Source organism: Erithacus rubecula, assembly GCF_903797595.1.
Source record: "Erithacus rubecula genome assembly, contig: scaffold_285_arrow_ctg1, whole genome shotgun sequence".
Lineage (NCBI taxonomy): Eukaryota > Metazoa > Chordata > Aves > Passeriformes > Muscicapidae > Erithacus > Erithacus rubecula.
Window position 1 is genome coordinate 61908 of NW_027636040.1, and position 23832 is coordinate 85739.

At 49.6% G+C, this 23832-nt stretch overlaps 1 long non-coding RNA gene across 1 annotated transcript; it reads right to left on the reverse strand.

The window, feature by feature from the left end:
- Positions 1-22690: 22690 nt before the first annotated feature.
- On the reverse strand, positions 22691-23813 carry LOC306815911. Its single transcript, XR_013777522.1, has 3 exons — positions 23736-23813; positions 23104-23179; positions 22691-22779 (listed from the first exon to the last, which is right to left on the reverse strand). It is a non-coding gene; the product is annotated as an uncharacterized lncRNA (long non-coding RNA).
- Positions 23814-23832: the final 19 nt, after the last annotated feature.

Genomic DNA, 23832 nt, shown 5'->3' on the forward strand with positions numbered 1-23832 from the left:
CTTAAAATTTCTAATTCCTTATACTAAAACTTAGACCTCTATTTAATATCTGTGTGGTTTCTTGTACTTTAACTACTCAAAATATTTTAAATTTAATTCCTGCATACTGTTCTCTCTCGGAGAGAGTCAGAGAGGCTTCTCTGTTCCACTCTCCAACAACCAGGAATGGGGACAGGGACTGAGAGTGGGAAATGGGAAAGGGACATTGGAATGCAAATGAAAACATGAACAGGGAATGGGAATATGGGAACAGAACAGGAAATATCAAAATAGAAATTGGGAAGAAAATATGGGATGGAGATTTAGAATATAGGACAGGGAACAGACATGGGGACAGGGCAAAAGGATTGGGAATGGGAATATGGGAAGGGGAGTGGAAATAAAGAAATGGAAATATGGGAATGGGACTGGGATCAGGAATACTAGAAGGGGAAAGGACGGGGAAGATGGGACTGGGAATATGTGAATGGTAACCCGGCAGAGAATACAGGACAGGGAATGATACTGGGAATGGGATCTGAACTGGGACAGGGGCAGGAATGGTGTGAGACAAGAATGGGCTGAGGGCAAGGGCAGTGACAGTGGGGAGAGGAGGATCCTGGACAGGGGACAGCAGGAGCTGGGTCAGGGAAAACGGGGAGGGTGTCAGGGCAGGGGGTCCTTGATCAGCTGCCCCAGAACCTCCGTCAGCATCTCCCAGTGCAGCCAGAGCCGCTGGGCCTGGGGTGCCCAAAGCCCTGAGACACTCCCAAGGAAACCTGAAGTGCCTGGAACACAGGGTCCCCCACATCCTCTGGAAGATTCCCCTGTGTCTGCAGACATGTCTTATTTCAATGTCTTCATTTTTAACCTGGTACTGGGTGTCTGGAGGGACAAAGAGAAATGCAAAGAAAATCCAGGTCACAGGAAGCCAGCACCAAGCTTTTTCTGCACTCAGGGCACTCACAGGGCTTCCATCAGTGGATGCTCCGTTGGTGTCTGGTCAAGGTACATCTCCTGGAGAAGCTCTTCCCACACTCGGGACACTTGTCGGGTCTCTCCCCTGTGTGGATGTGCCGGTGCACAAGAAGGTTGAAGTTTTTCTTGAATGCCTTCCCGCAGTGGTGGCAGGAGAAGGGCCTCTCATCCCAGTGAGTGCGATAGTGCTGGAGGAGACTGGAGCTGCTCTGAAACCTCTTCCTGCATTTATCACACTTGTAGGGCCTCTCCCCAGTGTGGCTCCTCTGGTGCACAGTCAGGTCTGAGTTCTGGATGAATCTCTTCCCACACTCCTCACACTTGTAGGGCCATTCCCCCGTATGGATTCTTCGGTGTCTGATCAGGTGGAATCTCCTACTGAACGGCTTCCCACATTCCAAGCACTTGTAGGGCTTCTCCCCATGGTGAAGCTGCTCACGCAGCCCCAGCTCCGAGCTCCGGCCGCCTCCCCGGCCCGGGCTGGCTCTTTCCTGCTGGGATCCCCGGGCTGTGCGTTTGCAGCCCCTCCTGCTGCGGGATCTGCGGGGCTTTTCCTCCCCGTTGCATTCCTGCGCCGTGGAGCCGCTGCAAACGGCCTCTTGCCCGAGGCTGTGCCGCGGGGATTTGTCCTCCCTGCTGTCCGTGCTCAGCTCCTTGTCTGGGGGAGGAAGGACAAGGACAGGATGGGATTTGCCTCCGTGCCAGAGGCAAGGGCAAGGAGATCCCACCAGGGCTGTGCTGCAGCCGGGGCCGTGCCGGGCTGGGAGATGGAGCAGGACACAGGGGGAAAGGGGCACTGACTTCCTCCTCACCTGCCTGGAGCTCCCGGGATATCGACCTTGTCCTCATGGCCTCCTCCTCCTCAATGCAGCCGAGGTTTGGGAAATCCTGGTTTGGGGGGAAAACAAGGGCTGAGCGCGTTGGGTTTGATGGTGGCGCTGCCCAAGGGCAGCTGGAGCAGTCAGCGCCCCTTTCAGCCTCGGGGGCCCGGAGCCCGCTCAGCACCAACCTCCCGCACCCCTCCAGGCTGCCGGGGTCCCCCGGCTCTGGGATCGCCCCTCTGGCTCTCCCCGCTCCGGGGCTCGGCTTTGGGCTCCTGCAAGATCCAAACATCCCCTGAACCGCAAAGTAAAACCCTCCCGGAGCCCCCCATGATGGATTTGGGGCGAGCTCCCCCTCCCTGCTCACCTGCGGGTTCTTGGGGGGGCGATTCTGCCGCTCCCGGGGGACGCTGCGGTCTGTGCGGGCGTGCGGGAGAAGCGCGTCGTGGTTCCAAAATCGCTCCTCCTCTTCCTGCCGCTCCTCCTGTGTCCCTCCTCTTCCTCCCGCTGCTTCTCTTCCGTCTCTTCCCTCTCCTCCTCTTCCTCCCGCTCCTCCTCCTCTCCCAGCGCAGCCAGAGCCGCTGGAACTGGGGTGCCCAACGCCCTGAACAATCCCCAGGTCCCTCCCAGGACCCCTCAAATCCCTGGAACCGAGCGTCCCCCGCATCCCCTGGAAGATCCCCCCTTGTCCCCAAGCAGGTCGTTATTTAACATCTCTATTTTTTACCCTGTTTTTGGGTGTTTGGGAAGGACAAAGAGAAATGCAAAGAAAATCCAGGCCACGGGGAGGGTGTGCAGCCCCCAGCCAGGTGTCTTCCCAACACGGATCAGCAGCACCAGGGCTCAGGGGGGCTCTGCCCACCGGGGGTCCCTGGGGATCATCCAGCGCGGATCCTGCCATGGGGATGGAGCTGCAGCAGGGCACTGTCTTGGTTTGACAGACAGGTGTGTGCTGAGGAGCTCTGGAGCTTCTCTTGAAATGGAAAATGTAAACTCCCTCCCTCTAAATTAATATGACTTGGAAATTAAGGAGCTCCCTGGAAAAGATATGGGATTTAGAATAGCAGTTTTTCACTGGGAAAATGAAAATAAAAGTATAGTAATATCAAGACCAAAACACAGGCAAGTTCAGAATGCAGCCTGTAACCCTGTTGCTGAGGGTGTTGGTTACAGTCTGAATAATGGTACCTGTAGTTTTCTTGGAGGGACAGATGTGGTTTTGTTGAAGCAATGATTTTTGGAAGGGTGTAGTTATTTTTTTAACATCTGGTGGTGATGGAGATAGGCCTGGTCTTCTTCTGGAATTTAGTGGGAAAGGCTGCTCTGATGTTTCAAATTTCAGATTTTATTTAGGTAAGAAATACTTGGCTTTTCTCCTTGGCTGGGGCATCTCCCATAAGGTATAACTCCTTGTGGGGAGGAGTTATGAGGGATGGGTCATGGCAGAGATAAGGAGCCCTGCTCCACCTGGTTTCAGCAGATGCTGATAGAATGTATACTTCTGCTTGCATCTTGCATTGCAACTTAAGACATGATCTACTCCTTATTCTATTACCATCTGCATCCTACCTTAATTAACACCTTCTTTAAACTCTGCTATATATTTTTATCCACAGTGAAACTTTACACACAGTTCTCACTTAAGATTAGGTTTTTCTGTGGTACTCAATGGGTTTCTTTATTTTTCTGCATTACTTACTAAGTGTAACTGGGTTTTTTAGCAAAAACAATTGTACGGATTGGTATGCCTTTGCTTGAGGTGGGCCTAATCTAAACAGTCTTAAAATACCTTTTATGTGTACTATAGGAACTTTATCCCCATCCACTGTGTGCAAGGCTTCAGACTAGGCAGAACTTGCTTGAGTGATGGACTCTCAGGTGTTGACTGTTTAGGTGGCTTTTGTTAAGTTCATTTCTCAATTTTTGGATGTTTCCCTGCCAAGTGCCTTTAGGGTAGTTTTAAGTAGTCTGTTGTACAGTTCAACTTTCCTGGCAGCTGGTGTGTGATAAGGGATATGATCTATTTATTCAATATCCTGGTTGTTGGCTGAGGTGTTTCTAAGGCTGTTCTTGAAATGGGTCCTGTTGTCTGACGATTCTCTAAAGGGTGCTGTGTCTTTATAGGACTTGCTTATTTGTGCTTCAGACGGTGTTTTGAGTAGTAGTGTGAGGTACAGGGTGGGTTTCTAATGATCTAGTGGTGACTTCTACCATTGTGATCACGTAGCACTTGCCTTGGGGGGTTTGAGGCAGTGTAATGTAGTTAATTTGCTGGGCTTCTTTATACTTATATTTGGAATACTGCCCCCCATATTAGAGAGGCTTTATGGGCTTGGCTTGCTTGTCTTTAGCACATGTCTTACAGTTATGGATAACTTGAGAAATGCAATTTATAGTTAAATGTGCTTTTTTAGTTTTGTGCCTACTTATAGGTGGCATTTTTGCCTTGATGGCTTGAGGCAGTGTGGGCCTATTGAGCCAGGAACAATTCTCCCTTATGTTTCTAATTTCCATTTTTTTTTTTGTAACATCTCTATTTTTGCGGCTCGATCCACTTGCTCCTTGTTTTAGTGTTCTTTGTTAGCCTGACTTTTGGGGACGTGGCCGTCTACATGATGGACATTTACAGAGAGTTTCTCTGAGTGGCAATTTTTTTCCACTCATCAGCAGCCTCAATTGGTTTTCCTTTATGTTGCTAGCTGGCCTTTTTCACCATTCTAGCTAACTCCACAGAGCATTGGTTACTATTTATGATTCAGTATAAAGGCAGAGCTTTGGCCAGTTCTCTCTTTCAGCAGTGTCCAGGGCCAGCTGAATGGCTTTGAGTTCAGCAAGTGCACTTGATTCACCTTCTCCTTCAGTAGCTTGTGTGACTCGTCGTGTGGGGCTCCCTGCGGCCACTTTCCACTTGTGGTTCATCTCAAGCATGAGACAGAAACTGTCAGTGACAAGAGCACAGCGTGTTTCTTGTGCTGGTAGTTGGTTGTATGGAGGAGCTTTTAAGCCTGGGTTACTTGTTTCTGCTCCTTCTTGTTAGCGAGACTAAAGTTTTTATCTCGTGTTTGGTTTTACTGTGTTTAAAATTTCAGGGTGATTTGTGTTTCTAATCCGGCCGTGCTGTGTGATGAGAGCAATCCATGGGCTCCATGTGGTGTGGGTGGCGTGGTGGGTAGAGGAGCCTTTTCTTTAAACATCCACCCCAGCACCGGGAGTCAGGGTGCCAGGAGGAGTTGTGCTTTTGTGGTAATTTCTTTTGAGGTGGCTTCAACTTTCTTATTAAAGGTGGCTAATTTTTTTTTTTTTTTTTTTTTTTTCGGTGAGTGTAGTTTGCTTCAGACTTCGTGTAACTTTGACTCTAGAATTCTAATTCTTGGCCTGGAGTCTCCCCAGGCACCTTCTGCTAAAGGCTCCAGGACAAGCCATTGTTCTTGGCTGCAGAGTAAAGCACATTCCTCACCTCTGGTCCCATCCTGACTGGGCCAAGGGCACTGCATGAGCAATTTTCTGCTTGGTCTTGGTGAAGGTTTGTTGCTGTTCAGGGCCACAGCTGGAATTGTTCTTCTTAGGGTGAGCAGGCAGAGAGGGCTCACAATGTGGCTGCACTCAGGAATGCATTCTCTACAAACCTATGGCCCCTAGGAAAGCTTGTGTTTCCTTCTTGCTGCTTGGTGGAGACACTGTGATGATCTCATTGATTATTTCAGTGGGAATCTGGCTCTGTCCATCTTGCCACTCTACTCCCAGGAACTGGATCTCTCAGGCAGGTCCCTTGACTTTGCTCTTCTCGATGGTGAAACCTCCTTCCAGCAGAATCTGGATGATCCTCTCTCCTTTCTCAAATACTTTTATTGCCTTGTTTCTCCACACAATGATGTTATTGATGTATTGCAGATGTTTTGGAGCTTTACCCTTTTCCAGTGCAGCCTGGATCAGCCCATGGCAGATGGTGGGGCTGTGTTTCCACCCCTGGGGCAGTCGGTTCCAGGTGTGCTGCACGTCCCTCCAGGTGAAAGCAAACTGAGGCCTGCACTTTGCTGCCAAAGGAATGGAGAAAAAAGCATTGGCAATGTCAATGGTGCCACTTTGCTGCCTTGGGCTCCAGCTCCTCCTGGAGATCCAGCGTGTCCGGCACGGCAGCGCTCAGCACTGGAGAATCAACGACTGGGAGAGAGAGGGGGTCTACTGACTGCTGATCAGAATCCAAATTCACTCTCAGCTACATGTGCTTATATATCATTTTTAGGAAAGCTTTTACCACATTGGTTGGGTTAAGCATCTCCCAGACAAGCTTACACATTTGCAACATTTCTATTTGATTCATTCTTCTTTCCTGTCACCAGTCTTGATCCAATCTTCATGGAGTCTTCAAAACTCTGTTTGCTCTTGCCAAGGCATCTTGGTTATCAAGCTGCTTATGCTAATTAAATCCAGAATACTCTGTCTTAGCTCCCACAGTGGAGTGACTTCATTCAAGGCACAATAGCCTACAGTCAATTTCTATTGTCTGTCAGACTTGCCCACAGGCAAACTGGGGCTGTTGAAGGGTGAGTGGGTTTTACTGAGCACCCTTTGACTTTCTAGCCAAAATTTTATGGGTGAGGTTAATGGCATCTTGATTCATCTGATACTGCTGGCTGTGTGCTGTTGAAGTGTGTCACGGTCCGCTCAACCCGAGCGGGAGTCGTGACTGGTTCTTTTATGGATCTCAGAGCGCAAAAGACACAGCAGGGGACAAAACCAGTTTACTTTTACAGAAATGCACTTTATTTAGTGCCAACCAAAATGCAATAGTGGGACAGAGAGAGAGAGAGAAAGGGGGGTCGGGATTATAGCTACCAAGACGGGCAGACGAATCCTCGTGGAGCAGCCAATAGATGTCTGTTGCCGTCTGGGGAGGTCTCGGGGGTCTCCTCTGAGAAAGTCACTTTTATAGTCCTTTCCCAAAATGAGTGGCTTCTGGCCAAAAGGTGGGAAGATTTATGGACTATTGTATGTGGAGCTCGTTACCCTGAGGAACAGGTGGAAACCAGACGCTTCAAGGCACACCAAACCATCTTTATTGTTATGGACACACACGGGGCAGCCCATACTGAGCAGTCAGTATACTGCCCACCATCTTCTTTCCAGCTGCCCTGTATTTGCACTCCTGCAAATGCTGCTGCTGCACTCAGGCTCTCCATTGCAGGCAGTCTGGAGCTCCTGCTCAAACCCATCACTCTGTGTCCCCTCTTGGATGGAATAAAAGCAAACAACACAGGATGTGCAGAGAACATGAACTTTATTCACTTTACTATTCTAAAAATCTACACTACGGGGGACTATGGGGTAAGAACCTTATGCCTAACTTACTTAAATATTTAGAACCAGAACACTAAGGGGAAGGTCAGCTTCTTGTAGAAAGGTGGTGGGGGTTGCTACAGCTAAGGATGGGGTGTCTCTAAGGCTTAAGATGGGGAATGTCGCCGTGCCCGGGCTGGCACGGGTCACACATTCCCTGCAGTGCTCTGCACGCGGTGCTGGAGCTGGAGGTCAGCGCTGGGGCAAGATTTAGGATCTCCTCCACCTGCTCCTCCTGCGGCTGGCCCCCTGTGCTGCTCTGCTGTTCTGGGCCCTCTGCTGGGAGCAGTGGCGCAGGCACAGCTGCAGCATGGTGCGGTTGTTCCTCAGCAGCCGGATCAGCTCTGTGGGACAGCCTTGTCCTGGGCAGCAGCTGCGGGGCCTCTGGTGCTTCTGCTGCAAGGCAAAGCACAGGGATCCCGATGGAAGGGGCAGAGGGGCAGAGCAGGGCCCCTCTCTGGGCTGCCTTTGGCCTCTGAGCAAGAGAGCCAGGCCTGGCCAGGCTGCAGCAAGCAGAGCTCTGGCTGCCTCTGCCTGGGGCTGTCCCTGAGCTCAGCCCTGGCCTGATTCCCAGCCAGAGGCTCAGCTCCACTCTGCCATGGGGCCTTGGCCAAAGGGCTGCCCAAAAGGTCCAAGCCCATCATTCCTGCCTGACCCCCCATCCCTCACCCTTCTCCAGCGTCTCCAGCGCCCTCTGTAGCGATGCCATGCCAGGACAGTGCCTGTGATCAGCAGCTGCACCAGCAGGCATGTCCAGAACAGCCACGATATGTCTACGCATGAGGTGGTCGGCTCAGGGTCCCTGTCCTGCAGCTCCAGCTCCTCGAGATACAGGCCCGTGCCCGGCCCAGGATGGCTGGATGGGTCGGGACGATGGCCCAGGAGCAGCAGCAGGTAAAAGTGCAGGATCCAGGGGACCGGGTCGGCCATGGTGCTCTGGGGAAGCTGCCGCCACCACACACGCTCTGGACGTCTGTCCTCGCCGAGGTGTGCCCAGGCTGTGGGGCACGGCGGTGGCTGGGGACAGTTGCCAGGCACCATGCTGCCCCAGAGGCTGTGATGTCACAGAATCCAAGCACTGGCTTGGAAGAGTTCTGGGAGATCAACTCCAGCCTGTGATCCATGGTTACCACGGCAAGCAGATCTGAGCCTGGAGTGCTATGGCCAGGCTTACCTTGAACACCTACTGCAACGGTGACTGCACCAGTGCCCCCTGGGGCACACCATTCCCATATCTCATGCCCCTTTCTGGGCAGCAGTTCTTCCTAATGTCCAGTGTGCACCTCTCTTGGCACAGCTTCAAACCCTTTCTTGTCCTTGCCCATCTCTGAGATGGCTGGCACTGCCTTGGTGTTGTTGCAGTATGTTTCAGTAAAATAGAAATATAAAATTAGTAGTAGTTTTCCTAAGGACTGATCAAGTAGCTTAGGCCCTGAGTTGGCAAGAGTGAGGGGTATTCAGTTAAGTAAATTTATGTGTGTACCGAAGTAGAACTTGCTGAAACAGTAAAAATGTTACTCTCTTAAATAGTGCATTGTTTATCTACATGATGTATGTGACTTGTTGCGGGGGTGCAGAGCCGCTCGTGGAGGAATAGCGAGGGGATCAGCCAGACAATCAATGTGATTGATAAAGCATAATCCAACTTTATTGGGAGCATCAGACAGTTTTATAGCCCAACATAGCATAAATCAGCATTATTCATATTAGTACAATCTTATTGGTTTTTACTATGTACGCCTTCTCTTATTATTGGTTATTGCAAGTGTGAGATAATCACGCCTACTGAATTTCTAGCCAAAAAGCATACGTGCTATTCAGCTGCTCCTACTTCCCTTATTCTTATTGCTATATAGTATCCATCCCAGGGTTTTACCTCGCTTGCTATGTGCTTCCCTGGAAGTTAAGGCCTTGAGTGAACAATGGGCATATGTATTACTTATCGACTAACTCTGCAAATTATGCTAGCTGCATTGCTTTTGCAAAAGTCTCTTAAAAGCAAACACTGCTGCTCAGCAAAATCTGCTTAAGAGCAAGGCCTAGCTACTACTTAGCAGGAGCTGCTCTCCTGCAACAAGGCCTCAGCCGAGCCATGTCCACAGTTGTGTCCATGGCTTTCTAACCAATTCTCAACAAATGAACACTAAACAATGGATTTCTCTGGCTTCAGACTCTATAACTATTGGAAAAAAACGAGTAAAACTCACATATCAGGGAATGATTGCATCTGCACATCCCGTCGACCTGTAGATGTTGCAATTTCTGTCACACTTCCCGGGAAGAATCAAGCAGTGCCTTGACTCTCTAATGCTAAAGACATCAAGTTAAAAGCAGGATCTGGAGGGGGAACATGTCAATCATCCAACAGCTGCTCTGGAAGAGCATCAGTTCCTGGAAGCCAGGAGACGAGCTTTAGAAATGCCATGAGGCGGCATTTTAGAGACCACATGGCAAATGCCGCATGGTCTCTAACTTTGTTCATTAATAAAATCACTTTTACAGGACTCCTCTGTCTCCTTTGGGCACACAAACCTCTGGCCATGTGAATTTTCCCGCACAGTGCCAGGGCCTCTCTCAAACATCCCTTGCCCGGCTCGACCTCCTGCCGGGGCTGCAGGAGGCTCCCGGCTCCACCCCGCACTCACCCCCAGCTCCCACTGCCCTCAGCTCCCGCTCACCCTGAGCTCCCGGTGGTTCAGGGCAGCAGCGGCTCCTTGGCCCGATGCCCGGGCCAGGCCCAGAGCGGGAGCCGCTCCTCAGACAAGGGTTCCGAGAAATGGCGGAGATTGGGAAAGGAACGGGAGTCCATGATGTGCACAGAGCCCGCCCCTCGCTGCGATTGGCTGATTCTGCCATCACTCCTCCTTCTCGCGTGCTGATTGAGCAAAACTGGGACAAGCCCGGCCCCGACCCTGGTTCCGCCATCAGGATGCTCCTGCCGCAGCAAAGGCGCCATTTCTGGAGCGCCTGTGGGGCCCGGGAGTGGTTACAGCGGCTGGGGCCCGTGAGGCGGCGGCGGAGCTCGGAGGCGGCCCCAGTGCCCTGGGAGCCGTGTTCGGTTCCTCGGTGGCTTGGAGCTCGCTGCGGGCGGAGGGTGCGGCCGGGGGCTCCAGTAGGTTCATTGTGCCGTGCCCGGCCAGCGTTCCCCCCGGGCTGAGGGCGCTGCGGGAGCGGCTGCCCGTGGTCTCCTTCCCGCCACGGCCTCGGGGGTAGCACAGAGGTGGCGGTACCGTCCCCGGGATGCTGCGCTGGGGCCTCCTCCGAGTTTCGCCGCCGCCTCACCGGGCTCCGGCCGCTGCCGCTGTCTCGGGCCCACACAGACGCTACAGCAATGGCGCCTTTGCTGCACCAGGGGTGCCCTGGGGACAGCACCAGCCCCTGGCTTGTCCCAATCAATTGGGTCTGCCCAATCAGCGCAGACAACTCAGAGTGACAGCACAATCAGCCAATCGCAGCGAGGGGCGGGCTCTGTGCACCTCATGGACTCGAGCTCGACCGCGAACAGCCCTGGAAATGGGGAAAAAACGGGAATGGGGGAAATTGTAAAAATGGATAAAAATAACCGAATGGGGAACAGCCCTGGAAATGGGGAAAAAAAACGGGAATTGGGGAAATGACAAAAAATGGTAAAAAATAACCGAGCGGAGAAGAGACTTGAAAAATGACAAAATCGGGAAAATTGCAAAAAATGGTAAAAATGAAATATGGCAAAAATGGGAAAACTGTAAAAAATGATAAAAATTGGAAAATTGGAAAAATGGTAAAAGATTATAAAAATGGGAATATTGCAAAAAATGATAAAAATGGGAAAATTTTTTAAAATGGTAAAAATGGGGAATTGGGGGAAAAATATAAAAAACTATAAACGGGGAATTGGGGAAAAAATGATAAAAAATGAGAAAATTGTAAAAAATTATAAAAATGGGAAAATTGTAAAAATGATAAAAATGCTGAAATTACAAAAAATGATAAAAATGGGGAAATTGTAAAGAATTTATGAAAATGGGAAAATTTAAAAAATTATAAAAATGGGGAAATTGAAAAAAATTTTAAAAACAGGAACATTGTAAAATATTGTAAACAAGGAAATGGGGAAAATGATAAAATATTAATAAATATTATAAATATTATGCATTGTGGAAGCGATAAAAAATGATAAACTGGGAATTGGGGAAAATTTATAAAAAAATTATAAATTGGGAAAATTATAAAAAATTATAAACCAGGAATTGAGGGAAAAATTATTAAAAAAAATGTATTTTGGGTGACTTCAGGTGATTTTGGCTGTTTTTGGGCTGGTTTTGGCAGTTTTTTGGGTGGTTTTGGGCTGATTTTGGGGTATTTGGGGTGTTTTTGGTCATTTTTGGGGTGATTTTGGCCGTTTTGGGGTGTTTTGTCACCTTTTGGCAGCCCCGGGGTGAGTCTCAGCAGGGTCATTTTGGGGTGATTTTTGGCTGTTTTGGGGGTAATTTTGGCAGGGTTTTGGCTGGTTTTGGGGTGATTTTGGCCGGTTTTGGGGTGATTTTGGGTGTTTTTGTCACCTTTTGGCAGCCCCGGGCTGAGGCTCAGCAGGGTCAGCAGATTCTCGATGTCGCTGCCGATGCTGCGAGCGACACCTGGGTACTGGGGGGACCCAAAATCACCCCAAAATTACCCCAAAATCACACCCCAGACTCCAAAATCACACCCCAGACCCCAAAATTACCCCAGAGAACCCAAAATTACCCCAAAATCACACCCCAAGCCCCAAAATTTCCCCACAGACCCCAAAATTACCCCACAGACCCCAAAATTATCCCAGAGACCCCAAAATTACCCCAGAGACCCCAAAATTGCCCCCAGAACCCAAAATTATGCAACAATTCCAAAATCCCAGTATGAATTCCCAAAATTCCAACCCAATCCTCAAAAAATTCCAGCAAAAATTCCTAAAAATTCCAGCACAAATTCCCAAAATTACCACACAGACCCCAAAATTCTGCAACAATTCCCAAAATTCCAACTCAAATCGCAAACTCCCAACCTGAATTCCCAAAATTCTGCCCCAATTCCAAAAAATCCCAGAACAAATTCCCAAAATTCTGCCCCAATTCCAAAAAATCCCAGCACAAATTCCCAAAATTCTGCCCCAGGCCCCAAACTCCCATTCCAAATCCCAAAATTTTCTACCCAAATCCCCACAAAATCACCCAATTCCTGTTTTCCCCAAAATTCCCATGCCATTTTTCCCAAATTCACCCCAAATTCCCATTTTTCCCCCCAAATTCCCATTTTTCCCCCAAAATTTCCATTTTTCCCCAAAAAGTCCCATGTTCCCCCCAGATTCCCTCCAAATTCCCAATTTCCTTGGTTTTTTTTTCCAAAATTCCCTTTTCCCCCCATTTTCCCCTCCAAAATTCCCATTTTCCCCCAAAATTCCCATTTCCCCCCGTTTTTTTACCCCAAAATTCCCCCAATTTGCGAAATTCCCTTAATTTCCCAAATTCTGGGTTTTTTTCCCCAAAATTCGCATTTTTCCCCCATTTTATCCCCCATTTTTCCCCCCCAAATTCCCCCAATTTCCCAAATTCCTGGATTTTTTTTTCCAAAATTCCCATTTTTCCCCCCAAATTTCCATTTCTCCCCCCTCAAAATCTCCATTTCTCCCCCAAAATCTCCATTTTTCCCCCAAATTCCCCCCATTTACTGGGTTTTTTTCCCCAAAATTTCCCATTTCCCCCCTCCATTTTCCCTTCCAAATTATCATTTTCCCTCCAAAATTCCCATTTCTCTCCTCCCAAATCTCCATTTTCCCCCCATAATTCCCATTTTTTCCCCCATTTTCCCCCCCAAATTCCACCAATTTCCCATTTTCCTGGGGTTTTTTTCCAAAATTCCATTTTCAGCCCATTCCCCCCGCCAAATTCCCATTTTCCCCCCCAAATTCCCCCAATTTGCCAAATTCCTGGGGCTTTTTTTCCAAAATTCCCTATTTTTTCCCCTCAAAATTCCATTGTCCCCCCCAAATGTCCATTTTCCCCTCCCAAAATCCCAATTTTACCCTCCAAATTCCCATTTTCCCACAAATTCCCCCAATTTCCCAAATTCCTGGGTTTTTTCCCCAAAATTCCCATTTTCCCCCCATAATTCCCATTTTCCCCAAAAATTCCCTCAAATTCCAATTTCCCAAATTCCTGAGGTTTTTTTCCAAAATTCCCATTTTTTTCCCTCCAAATTCCCATTTTCCCCCAAAATTCCCTTTCCCCCCAAATTCTCCCAATTTCCTGGGTTTTTTCCAAAATTTCCATTTTCCCCTCATTTTCCCCGCAAAGTTCCCCCAATTTCCCAAATTCCTGGGGCTTTTTTTCCCAAAAATTCCCATTTTCCCCCAAAAGTCCCATTCCCCCCCCCCCCCCCAATTCTCCATTTCCCTCCCCAAATTCCCCCATCCCCGTCACTATTATCCCTATTCTCATTTTTGTTCTCACTTTTATTTTTATTTTATATTTTATTTTTATTTCTATTTCTTCCATTTCCACCTGCACCTTTAGCGCCCCCTGGCGGCTGTCGCGGAGCCGCGCGCGCTGAACCTGCCCCGGGGAAATCCTGGAATTCCAGGAGCTGCTCCCGCCAGCCCGGGCCCAGATCCTCCTCCAGCACAGCCTGGAGATCCCAAAAATATCCAAAATTACTGAAATTCCAAAAAACACCCGGTGAAAATCCAATAAATTATCATAAAATCACATTAAAATCCATAAAATCCTATAAAAATCCCATAGAATCCAGGAATTTCTGGAGCTGGTCCCAAATCCTGACCCAATTCCTGCTCCAGCACAGCCAGGGGATCCCAAAAATTCCCAAAATTATCAAAATATCCCAGAATAAAAAAAAAAGCCAGGTGAAAATCCCGAAAAGTAACATAAAGTCACATTAAAAGCTATAAAATACTATAAAATATCAAAAAAATCACATTAAAAACTATAAAAAACCCATAGATTCCTGGAATTCCTGGAGCTGGTCCCAAATCCCGGCCCAGCTTCTGCTCCAGCACAGCCTGGGGATCCCAAAAATTCCCCAAATTATGGAAATTAAAAAAAAACCTGGTGAAAATCCAATAAATTATCATAAAATCACATTACATCCTATAGAATCCTATAAAAGCCCCATAGAATCCTGGAATTCCAGGAGCTGGTCCCAAATCCTGACACAGGATAAAAACCCCAATCCCCTGCCCGGGTCTGCCAGCCCAGCATGGGCTCTGTGCTCTGCCGGAGCCAAACCCCAACAAACCCCAACAAACCCCAATAAACCCCAATAAACCCAATAAATCCTATAAAAACCCTATAAACCCCAATCCCCTACCCGGGTCTGCCAGCCCGGCATGGGCTCTGCGCTCTGCCGGAGCCAAACCCCAACAAACCCCAATAAACCCCAATAAACCCTATAAACCCAATAAAATCCTATAAAAACCCTATAAACCCAATCAAATCCTATAAAAACCCTATAAACCCCAATCCCCTACCCGGGTCTGCCAGCCCAGCATGGGATCTGCGCTCTGCCGGAGCCGCACCAGGATCTGCTGCAGCTGTGGGGTCAGAACCGACGAGTCTGTGCGGGATTGTGGGGTTATGGGATTGTGGGATTGTGGGGTTATGGGATTGTGGGGTTATGGGATTGTGGGATTGTGGGGTTATGGGATTGTGCGGTTATGGGATTGTGCGGTTATGGGATTGTGGGGTTATGGGATTACGGGATTGTGGGGTTATGGGGTTATGGGGTGATGGGATTCTGGGGTTATGGGGTTATGGGATTGTGGAGTTATGGGGTTATGGGGTTATGGGATTGTGGGATTGTGGTGTTTTGGGATTGAGGGGGTTATGGGGTTATGGAGTTATGGGATTGTGGGGTTATGAGTTTGTGGGGTTATGGGGTTATGGGGTTATGGGATTGTGGGGTTATGGGGTTATGGGGTGATGGGATTCTGGGGTTATGGAGTTTTTGGGATTTGGTGGTTTATGGGTTTATGAGATGTTCTTGGTGTATTTTGGGATATTTTGGGGGTGGTTTTGTGGTGATTTTGGGGTGTTTCTGGGATATTTTTTGGGTGGTTTTGGGGTGATTGTGGGATTTTTTTGGGATATTTTTGGGGTAGTTTTGGGTTGTTTATGGGATGTTTTTTGGGTTGTTTATGGGATATTTTGGGGTGATTTTGGGATGCTTTTTGGATTTTTTTGAGTGTTTTTGGGATATTTTTGTGATATTTTTGGGGTGATTTTGGGGTGATTTTGGGATGGTTTTTGGGTTATTTTGGGGTGTTTTGGGGGTGATTTGGATATTTCTGTGATATTTTTGTGATGTTTATGGGATATTTCTGGGATATTTTGGGGTGGTTTTGGGATGTTTTTGGGATGTTTTTGGGGTGTTTTGGGGTGTTTTGGGTCCCTCCTGCCATGCTCAGCAGCTGTCCCAGTTTGGGATATCTTTGGGGTGTTTTTGTGATATTTCTGGGATATTTTTGGGATGTTTCTGTGATGGTTTTGGGATGGTTTTTGGGTTATTTTGGGATATTTTTGGGGTTATTTTGGGGTGTTTTGGGGTGTTTTGGGTCCCTCCTGCCATGCTCAGCAGCTGTTCCAGTTTGGGATATTTCTGTGGTATTTGTATGATATTTCTGTGATATTTCTGTGATATTTCTGTGATATTTCTGTGATATTTTTGTGATGTTTATGGGATATTTCTGTGACCTTTTTGGTATGGTTTTTGGGTTATTTTGGGATATTTTTGGGTTTATTTTGGGGTGTTTTGGGGTGTTTTGGGGTCCCACCTGCCATGCTCAGCAGCTGTCCCAGTTTCAGCGCCGCCCCCCTGGCCCGGCTCAGCGCGGCACCAAACGCTCGGCAGCGGCTGCTGACAGCAGGGGGGAGCCTGGGGGACAAACTGGGGAGGGGGAGACAAAACTGGGGAGGGGGAGACAAAACTGGGGAGGGGGATCCTGAAAATGGGGAGAGGGAGACAGATTGGGGAGGGGAGACACAAATTGGGGAGGGGGGAGACAGATTGGGGAGGAGGAGACACAAATTGGGGGGGAGAGACCTCAAGATTGGGGAGGGGGGAGGACCCTAAATTGGGGACGGGGGAGGCCCAAATTGGGGGTGGGGGAGGGAGAGACCAAAAATTGGGTGAGGGGAGGGACCCAACAAATTGAGGGGGGGGTGGGGATTTGGAGGGGATTTGGGAGTCCCCCCAATTGGGTCTGGGGTTTTCCAGGCGGATTTGTGGGGATCCCAGTTGGGTCTGGGGTCTCACACTCACCCTGGCCGCTGCTTCCTGCCCCCACCGCCACATCCCGGGCGGCTCCGGCCAAAGCCCCCAGGACCCAATTCCAGCGCCTAGCCCTGGGGGAGCCAAACTGACACCCAGCGACCACAGACCCGTATCCAGAGACCCCAGGACCCAATTCCAGAGACCCAGACCCAATTTCCCAACAGAGCCCCAGACCAAATTCCAGAGACCCCAGGACCCTATTCCAGAGACCCCAGACCCAATTCCAAATGGGCAGGTGGGGGCCACCAATTGGGGGACCCCAAAATCCCAGTGCCCCCATTTCCATTCCTCTAGTACCCCCCGTCCCTCCCAGTCTCCCCCAGTTCCCATTCCCAGTTCCCCCAGTCCCTCCCAATTCCCTCATTTCCCATTCCCAGTCCCTCCCAGTCCATCCCAGTCTCCCCAGTTCCCATTCCCAGTTCCCCCAGTCCCTCCCATGGCCGCTGCCCGGCCCATCCGGCTCACGGGCACCGGCGCTGCCGGCCCCGCCCCCCGGCCTGGGGAGACCCCAAAATAAACATGGGGAACCCAAAACAGAGAGAACCCCAAAAATACAGAGAACCCCCAAATACAGAGACACCCCAAAAATAGAGACCCCGAAATAAACACAGGGACCCCAAAAAACAGCACAGGGACTGCAAAAACAAAGAGAGCCCCAAAAACAGAGACCCCAAAAACACAGACCCCAAAAATAGAGACCCCAAAATAAACACCGGAACCGCAAAAATCAGCACGGGGACCCCAAAAACAGAGACCCCAAAATCAGACACTGGGACACCCAAAAACACAGAGAACCCCCATATACAGAGAGACCCCAAAAATAGAGAGAACCCCAAAAACAGAGACCCCAAAAGTCAGCACAGGGACCCCAAAAATCAGCACGGGGACCTCAAAATAAACACAGGGACCCCAAAAACAGAGAGAACCCCAAAAATCAGCGGGGGGACCCCAAAAACAGAGACCCCAAAATCAGCACAGGGATCCCAAAAATCAGCACAGGGACCCCCAAAACTGCACCGGGGACCCCAAAAGCAGCACAGGGAACCCAAAAATATAGAGAACCCCAAAACCAGAAAGAACCCCCAAAAATACAGGGAACCCCAAAAGCAGCACAGGGACCCCAAAATAAACCCTGGAAACCCCAAAAATACAGAGAACCCTCCCAAAAATAGCGAGAACCCCCTGAAAAATAGGGGAAACCCTAAAAACACCCAAAATAACGAACCCCCCAAAAACGAATCCCAAAAATAGAGGGAACCCCCAAAAATACAAGAACCTAAAAATAACAGGACCGACCCCCCCCCCCCAAATATCAGGGCCCCCCCCAATACTGGGAACCCCCAAAAAGAGCCGAGACCCACCCCCCCAAGAAATTACCGGGACCCCCCAAATATCGGGACCTCCCCCCAAATATTGGAATCCCCCAAACTCCAGGACCCCCCAAAAAAAGCCGGGACCCCCAAATATCGCACCCCCTGGAATATCGGGACCCCTCCCAAAAAAAACACCGGGACCTTCCAAATATTGGGAGTTCCCCAAATACCGGAACCCCCTCAAATATCGGGAACCCCCCCAAAAAAATAGAGACCCCCCCCCTCCCAAACACTGGGACCCCCCAAAAAATACCAGGACTCCCCAAATATTGGGAGTCCCCCAAATACCGGGACCCCCAAAACAGTCGCGATTCCCCAAATACCGGGACCACCCCCCAAATATCGACACCCGCCCCAAATACCGGGACTACCCCCCCAAAAATAGCGGGACCCCCCCCAAATATTGGGATCCCCAATCCTGGGACTCCCTCCCCCCCAATACCGAGAATCTCCAAAATCGAGACCCCCCCCAAATATCGGGACCCCCCCCCAAAAAAAAAAAATACCGAGGCCCCCCCCAAAAGACGCGATCCCCCAAAAAAATAGAGACCCCTCCCAAACACCGGGATCCCCCAAAAAGAGCCAGGACCCCCCCCCCCCCAGTCACTGACCTGGTCCCAGTCAGTTTTTTGGTGGGGGTCCCGGGCGGTTTTTTGGGGGGGGTCCCGGGAGGGGTCTGGGCCAAGCCCCGTCTGAGCACCCCCCGGGTGGAACCCCCGCAGGGACCCCCGGGAGAGCGCGTGGAGCAGCATCGGGAATTTGGGGAGGGGGCTGGGATTGGGGTGAAGCACGGAAATAAACTTCACAACCTATAAAGTTGTGGAGTAGGTACGTATTTTATTCAGCGCTGGATGCAGGGGGAGAGCATCTTCCCAAATCCTGCGTACCTTACATGATTTCTAATCTTCTATTTATCAGGGAAGTTCATGCATATTCTAAATCGCCTGTACATATTGATTATCTGCCCCGCCTGTTCCCCGCTCCGTATGGAAATCAGCTGCATATTCATTGTGGCTGCATAGTTTATTGGGTGGGTGGTCTCTAGATGAGTCGGTGGGTTGGAAATGATGAAGAACAGCAGTCTTCCTCGCTGTTGAACTTCTCACCTTGTCTTTCTACGCGTGCACTGTAGTCTCTCGGTTGTGATATTTTGCAGACTCTGCACTTTTACGAAGAGGGACCCCCTTCATTTTGCAAGGCCAGCAAAATCTATAAATCAGGGGTCTCCTATGTGTATTCCTCAAATAATTGACACCATATGTTCTACTCTTCATTCTATTTAACCCTTCAGTCCCCTGTTTCATGGAGAAGCAGAAGGACTCATGCTGCTGCCTGTCTTTTGGCTCTGAGAGGAGCAAGAAATTGCAAGTTGTTCTGTGGAGAACCAACTCCAAAGCTTTGTCTCAAAGTGGAGGCATTCGTGCTGCCCCTTTCTAAACTGTCTGGTGCCTAATAATGTCGCCTGGTGTTTTCCCTCCTTTGGGGTCCTGAGCTGGTCTCTCAGCTCAACACTCATTCCTTGAAACTTGGAGCAACAGGTTGTTTTCCAGGGTAAATGATGGGGACAGGCCAGCAGCAATTCCTTAGCAAGGGATTGATGCAGAATTCCTAGGTCTTTCTTCCCGCTCCCTTGAAGGAACCAAATGTTCATCTCAAAAGCCTGTTGGATTCCTCTAGGAGACTAACAGTAACAGAATTCCTGTTTCACACCAATGGTCTTCCCATTTGTTTTCCTACTTATGTCCCAGATACGGCAAAACCCAGCAGGTTTAGTTGCTTTCCTGCCTGAGGTTAAGTAAAGCAAATGTTGCTTCCTTCCCAGGCTGCTTGTTCCACAGACAGCAGCAAAGGGAGGGGGCAGCTGTAACAAGGCCCACTGCAAAGCCAATACTTTGTAGGCTCCAAATGCTGCCTGGCTGCATCAGACAAGGGCAAGCTTGTGTCAGTGTCCCAGAAGCAGCCTGGCAATTGCCCCTGCCTTGCCACCCCTCCTTCCCTGCTCCCCAGCCCCTGCTCCCAAAGCCTGGCCAGGGAATGCCTTTTCCTGGGCCAGCTAAAGGGGCAAGTTTGATGCTTCTTTGGTGCAGATGCCAAAGCTGTGAGAAGTGAGGGGGTAATGTTCACACGCGCTTTGCTTCGAATGAGGAGGTTGCTCGAGGCCCAGAGTGGGAGGCTGGTCCTTTCAGGAGAAACTGAACTGAACTACTGCTTTCTTTTTAGTGCACGTGGCTATTAATGTTACAGAATCAGAGAGGTTAGAAAAGTCCTTGGATGTGGCCAAGTCCATCTGTGCACCAAAACTCAGGAAAGCTTTGTTGCTGGGTTAAAGGACTAAAGCCTGCAGCTTTTATCCCTGCAAGCATAGTGAGACAAGGCCAAGTCATTTAGACACAATTGCCTGAATTAAACAAAGCCTCCCTTTGCAGTCCCAGGTGAGATTTTCAGGAATCAAAGGATGAAACCCCACCGTTATTCCATTGGGAGGAATGGGGACACACCTTTGTAAGTCCCGCCAGCTGAGCAAGGGGCTGGGCCTGCGGGAGGAGGCACGTGCCCAGATTCTTCTCTCGGGGCAAATGCTGTGTTTGTAACACCAAACCAATGGAACAAACATTGCTTGAGGATTTCATACAGACAAAAAACAAAACAGAGCAAACTTTGGTTTAATGAACAAGACAGCTTTTAACTTAACACAGACTAAATAAGGAAAGAAGGAGCATAGCCAATAACACAAAACCTCCTACATTTACGGATAAATCTAATACTACTAATCAAATTCTAATAATACTAACAAATCTTAGCTAATCAATTGAGAAATGCCTATCTAGTAAACTAAAGGGAAAAATAAAGCAGCCTAACATCTTCAGAAACCATCCTATTTCCATCTAGTCCTCTTGATGTCTAACTCTTGCTGGGCCTGGACAGCTGCAGGGCTAATTTGTTTTTTTCTTCTTGGCGAGAGGCTCTGCTTCCTTCTGTGGGTGATGTCTTCTCCTGTGTGCATTCCTCCCCTTCGTGGTTGCAGACACCCTGGAAGATAGGAAACAAACCATCCATTGTTCATTCAATACACACCATTAAACCCATCTCCCAGATTTCCATTTCTCTATGTATTTCTGTCTTTCCAGGCTGAGACACCTAGGTGAATTTTTCAGCACCATGAATCTTTGTTGTTTCAGTTCCTTGCGATTTCTTTCTCTTTTTGCCTCAACCTCTTTTGAATTCCAGCAGCAGCATCAAAGCAAGCTCTGGTCTGCCTATTCCTACTTGTTTGAGCTGTGCCTTGTTGGGGCACGGCAAGGTTTCAGTCTGAATGCTGGGCTTTAAGTGAGCAGTTTGGGTTGAAAGCGGGCTGGAAGCACGTTGAGCACGGCTGCGAGGGGCCATCCCCCAAGTGGCCTGGGCTTGCCCCGTGGTGCCTTTGGGAAGGGCCAGCGTGTTTTAGTGCCAGGGCCGGGCTGTGAGCAGCCAGAGGAAGAAGTTGCGCACCGTTGGCACTGCCCGCAGGGAAAGGGGCCTCCCGCCGAGCGGGGCGGCTGGGCCGGTTGGCAGCAGGGACACTCCGCCTTGCGGGCCCTCTTGCGCCTTCTCTTGCCTGTCTCCCCAGGCTCCTTTCTGGGAGGGCTTTGGCTCCTCTTTGCTTCACGCACCGTCTGGAAAATAAAGGATCCTCATCAATATTTCCTTCCTCCCACAAAGCTGGAAATCAGAGCGTCCAGCGCAAAAATCTCGTGGCCTAAGGAAATTGCTCCAAACCCTGAAGAGCTGAGAAAATGCCTGGATTTGGAGGTGGGCTGTGCTGGTGGGGTGTCAACACAGCACCTTGCAGGAAAAAACACCTTCTTTCTACTGCCCACAGGCCTGAGTTAAATATGTGCGTGTCTTCAGATCGACATTTTTTTAATATACCTCTCTGCCTAACATCTCTCTATCCCTATGTTTCCTCCACAAATGCAGCCGGGAATGGAGATGTTAGCAAGCGGTGGGAAATGAAGGATCTGATTGGCATCAGTGAAGGTGCCAGTCCCTGAAAAACCAGTCTACAAAGAGTCAAAGCCGATGTTGGTGAAGGTGCTGCTTGGTTGGGTCAAAGGGATGCTCCAGAATTCCCTATTTCAGAGCAGCAGCACAATGAAGATCATGGCAGCATCTGCTGTGCCTTTCCCAGGGCATGGGACCTGGCAGAGCTGTGTCTCACATGGTTCGCCAGCAGGTTTTGTCCTTTTCTCTCAGTTTCTTGACACTGCTGCCTTGTCTTGACTTTCTTCCCACTCACCTGAGCAAGAGTGTGGGCAAGTCTGTGTTCTTTTTTCCAGGAGTAGTAGTACTCCACACACTGTGCCACAGTCTTACTTGGAATCTGTTGTGAAGAGAAAAAGAAGGAATGTGAAATGGCCATCCTGTAGTGTGGGTGGGAGAAGAAGTAGAGGATGGGGTAAACGAGGAAGTAAAAGCATGGAGTAAGTGGAGTAGGGCATAGAATGAAATAAATAGGGAGTAAAAGAGGCATTCTGCCACGTGGAAAGTCATGGATTATGCTGCATAATGCATAACACACATGATGCACAGATCAACAACAAATCCACCCAGCACAGTTTTTCTTTCCCTTCCAGTCCTCCCGGCACAATATGTTGAGGAAGCAGCAGGACAAGCATGCAACAAATGTGACAGAATAAACCTGTGTCTTCCAAAAGAGCTTGGAGGAAAGGGTTGGAGAGGCACAATCACTGCTTTCACACAGGATTTTCATCCGCAGGAAAAGGGATGCCCCATATCTTTATTATTCCAATATTTTTCATCTAGGAGAAGAGCGAGACTGAATTGCAGTATTTGGAACCAGAAATAAGCAACATTTCCCTCTTATGATCTGCCAGTGTTAAGAACGTCCTATGGCTTTACCTGCTTCTGGATGAGATTAAAATCCTTGCCATAGGTGCGAAAAGCCTTTTGGAAGGACTCCTTCTCCTCAGGAGTCCATCTGTCAGAGCCTGGCAAATAAAAGCAGCAGGTAAATTGATGCTTCTTGCCACTTGAGGTAGATCCCACTGGCCACCAAGAGGCAATCGGCACTATCCATCATTCACCTGTGCACGTCTGCTCCCTCAGAAAGTAAGGAAGGCAAGAGCAGGCATTGCCCAGGGAAAAAAGCACGGGAAAGGAGTCAGGCTGAAGGACTGGATGCTGCTGCTTTCCCCGCCCCCAGAGAAGACGAGACCTTGTGCAGGTGTTGCCGTTGAAGCGTAAACGCCTGACATGGCAGCTGAGGGGACAGCAGCAGCTGTGAGTGAAGGAACAAGCTCTGCTTTGCTTACCTGCGTAATGGTAATCAGCCAAGGGGTGGCCTTGAGGTGTCGCAGGTCCCCCTGAGAGCAACATCTCCAGAGCCTCCTGCAAGATCAAAGGGACACAGGCTTCAGCTGCCCCACTGCATGCAAAAGAGCCAAGAAACATAAACTCTGCCTTTCATCTACTTTGCCTCTTCAGGCATTCCTTCCACTGGATCTCTTATGGGTCAAACCTTGTGATTTGCTGCCAATCCCTCCTTTTTTGCTACCCAGTCCTTTAGTCGTGCTCCCCAAGAGTGGCATGTGGCTCACCAACTCCACCATTTTGCTCCTCCTGCACCCAGAATTGTCTCAGCTTGCTGAGGCTTCTGGGAGTTTTCCCTCAATCCACCCCAAAATGTCTTGGAGAACCAAGATCTCCCGGAGGTTTGCAAGGCAGCAGGCTGTGGGACCCTGGGCCAGTGCCTCCAGGAGAGATGTTGTCCCTGCCGGAGCCATTTGGGCTGAGCCCTGACACAGGTGGAGGAGACACAGCAGGCAGCTGCGCTTCTTCTTAACTCTGCTCTTCAAGGAGCAGCCAGGAAAGGCTGTCCCAGTGGCCAGGCCTTAGTCATTCTTCCCTGTCCCCTCTTCCCTATGCCCAAAGAGCCGCTCCTTACCGGAACGCTGCCGCGTGCCTGGTGCAGGCAGTGCAGGGCGAGCTCCAGGTTAGCTGCTGCCCTGGGAAAGCCACGGGAGCTGGCCATGTCCAACAGT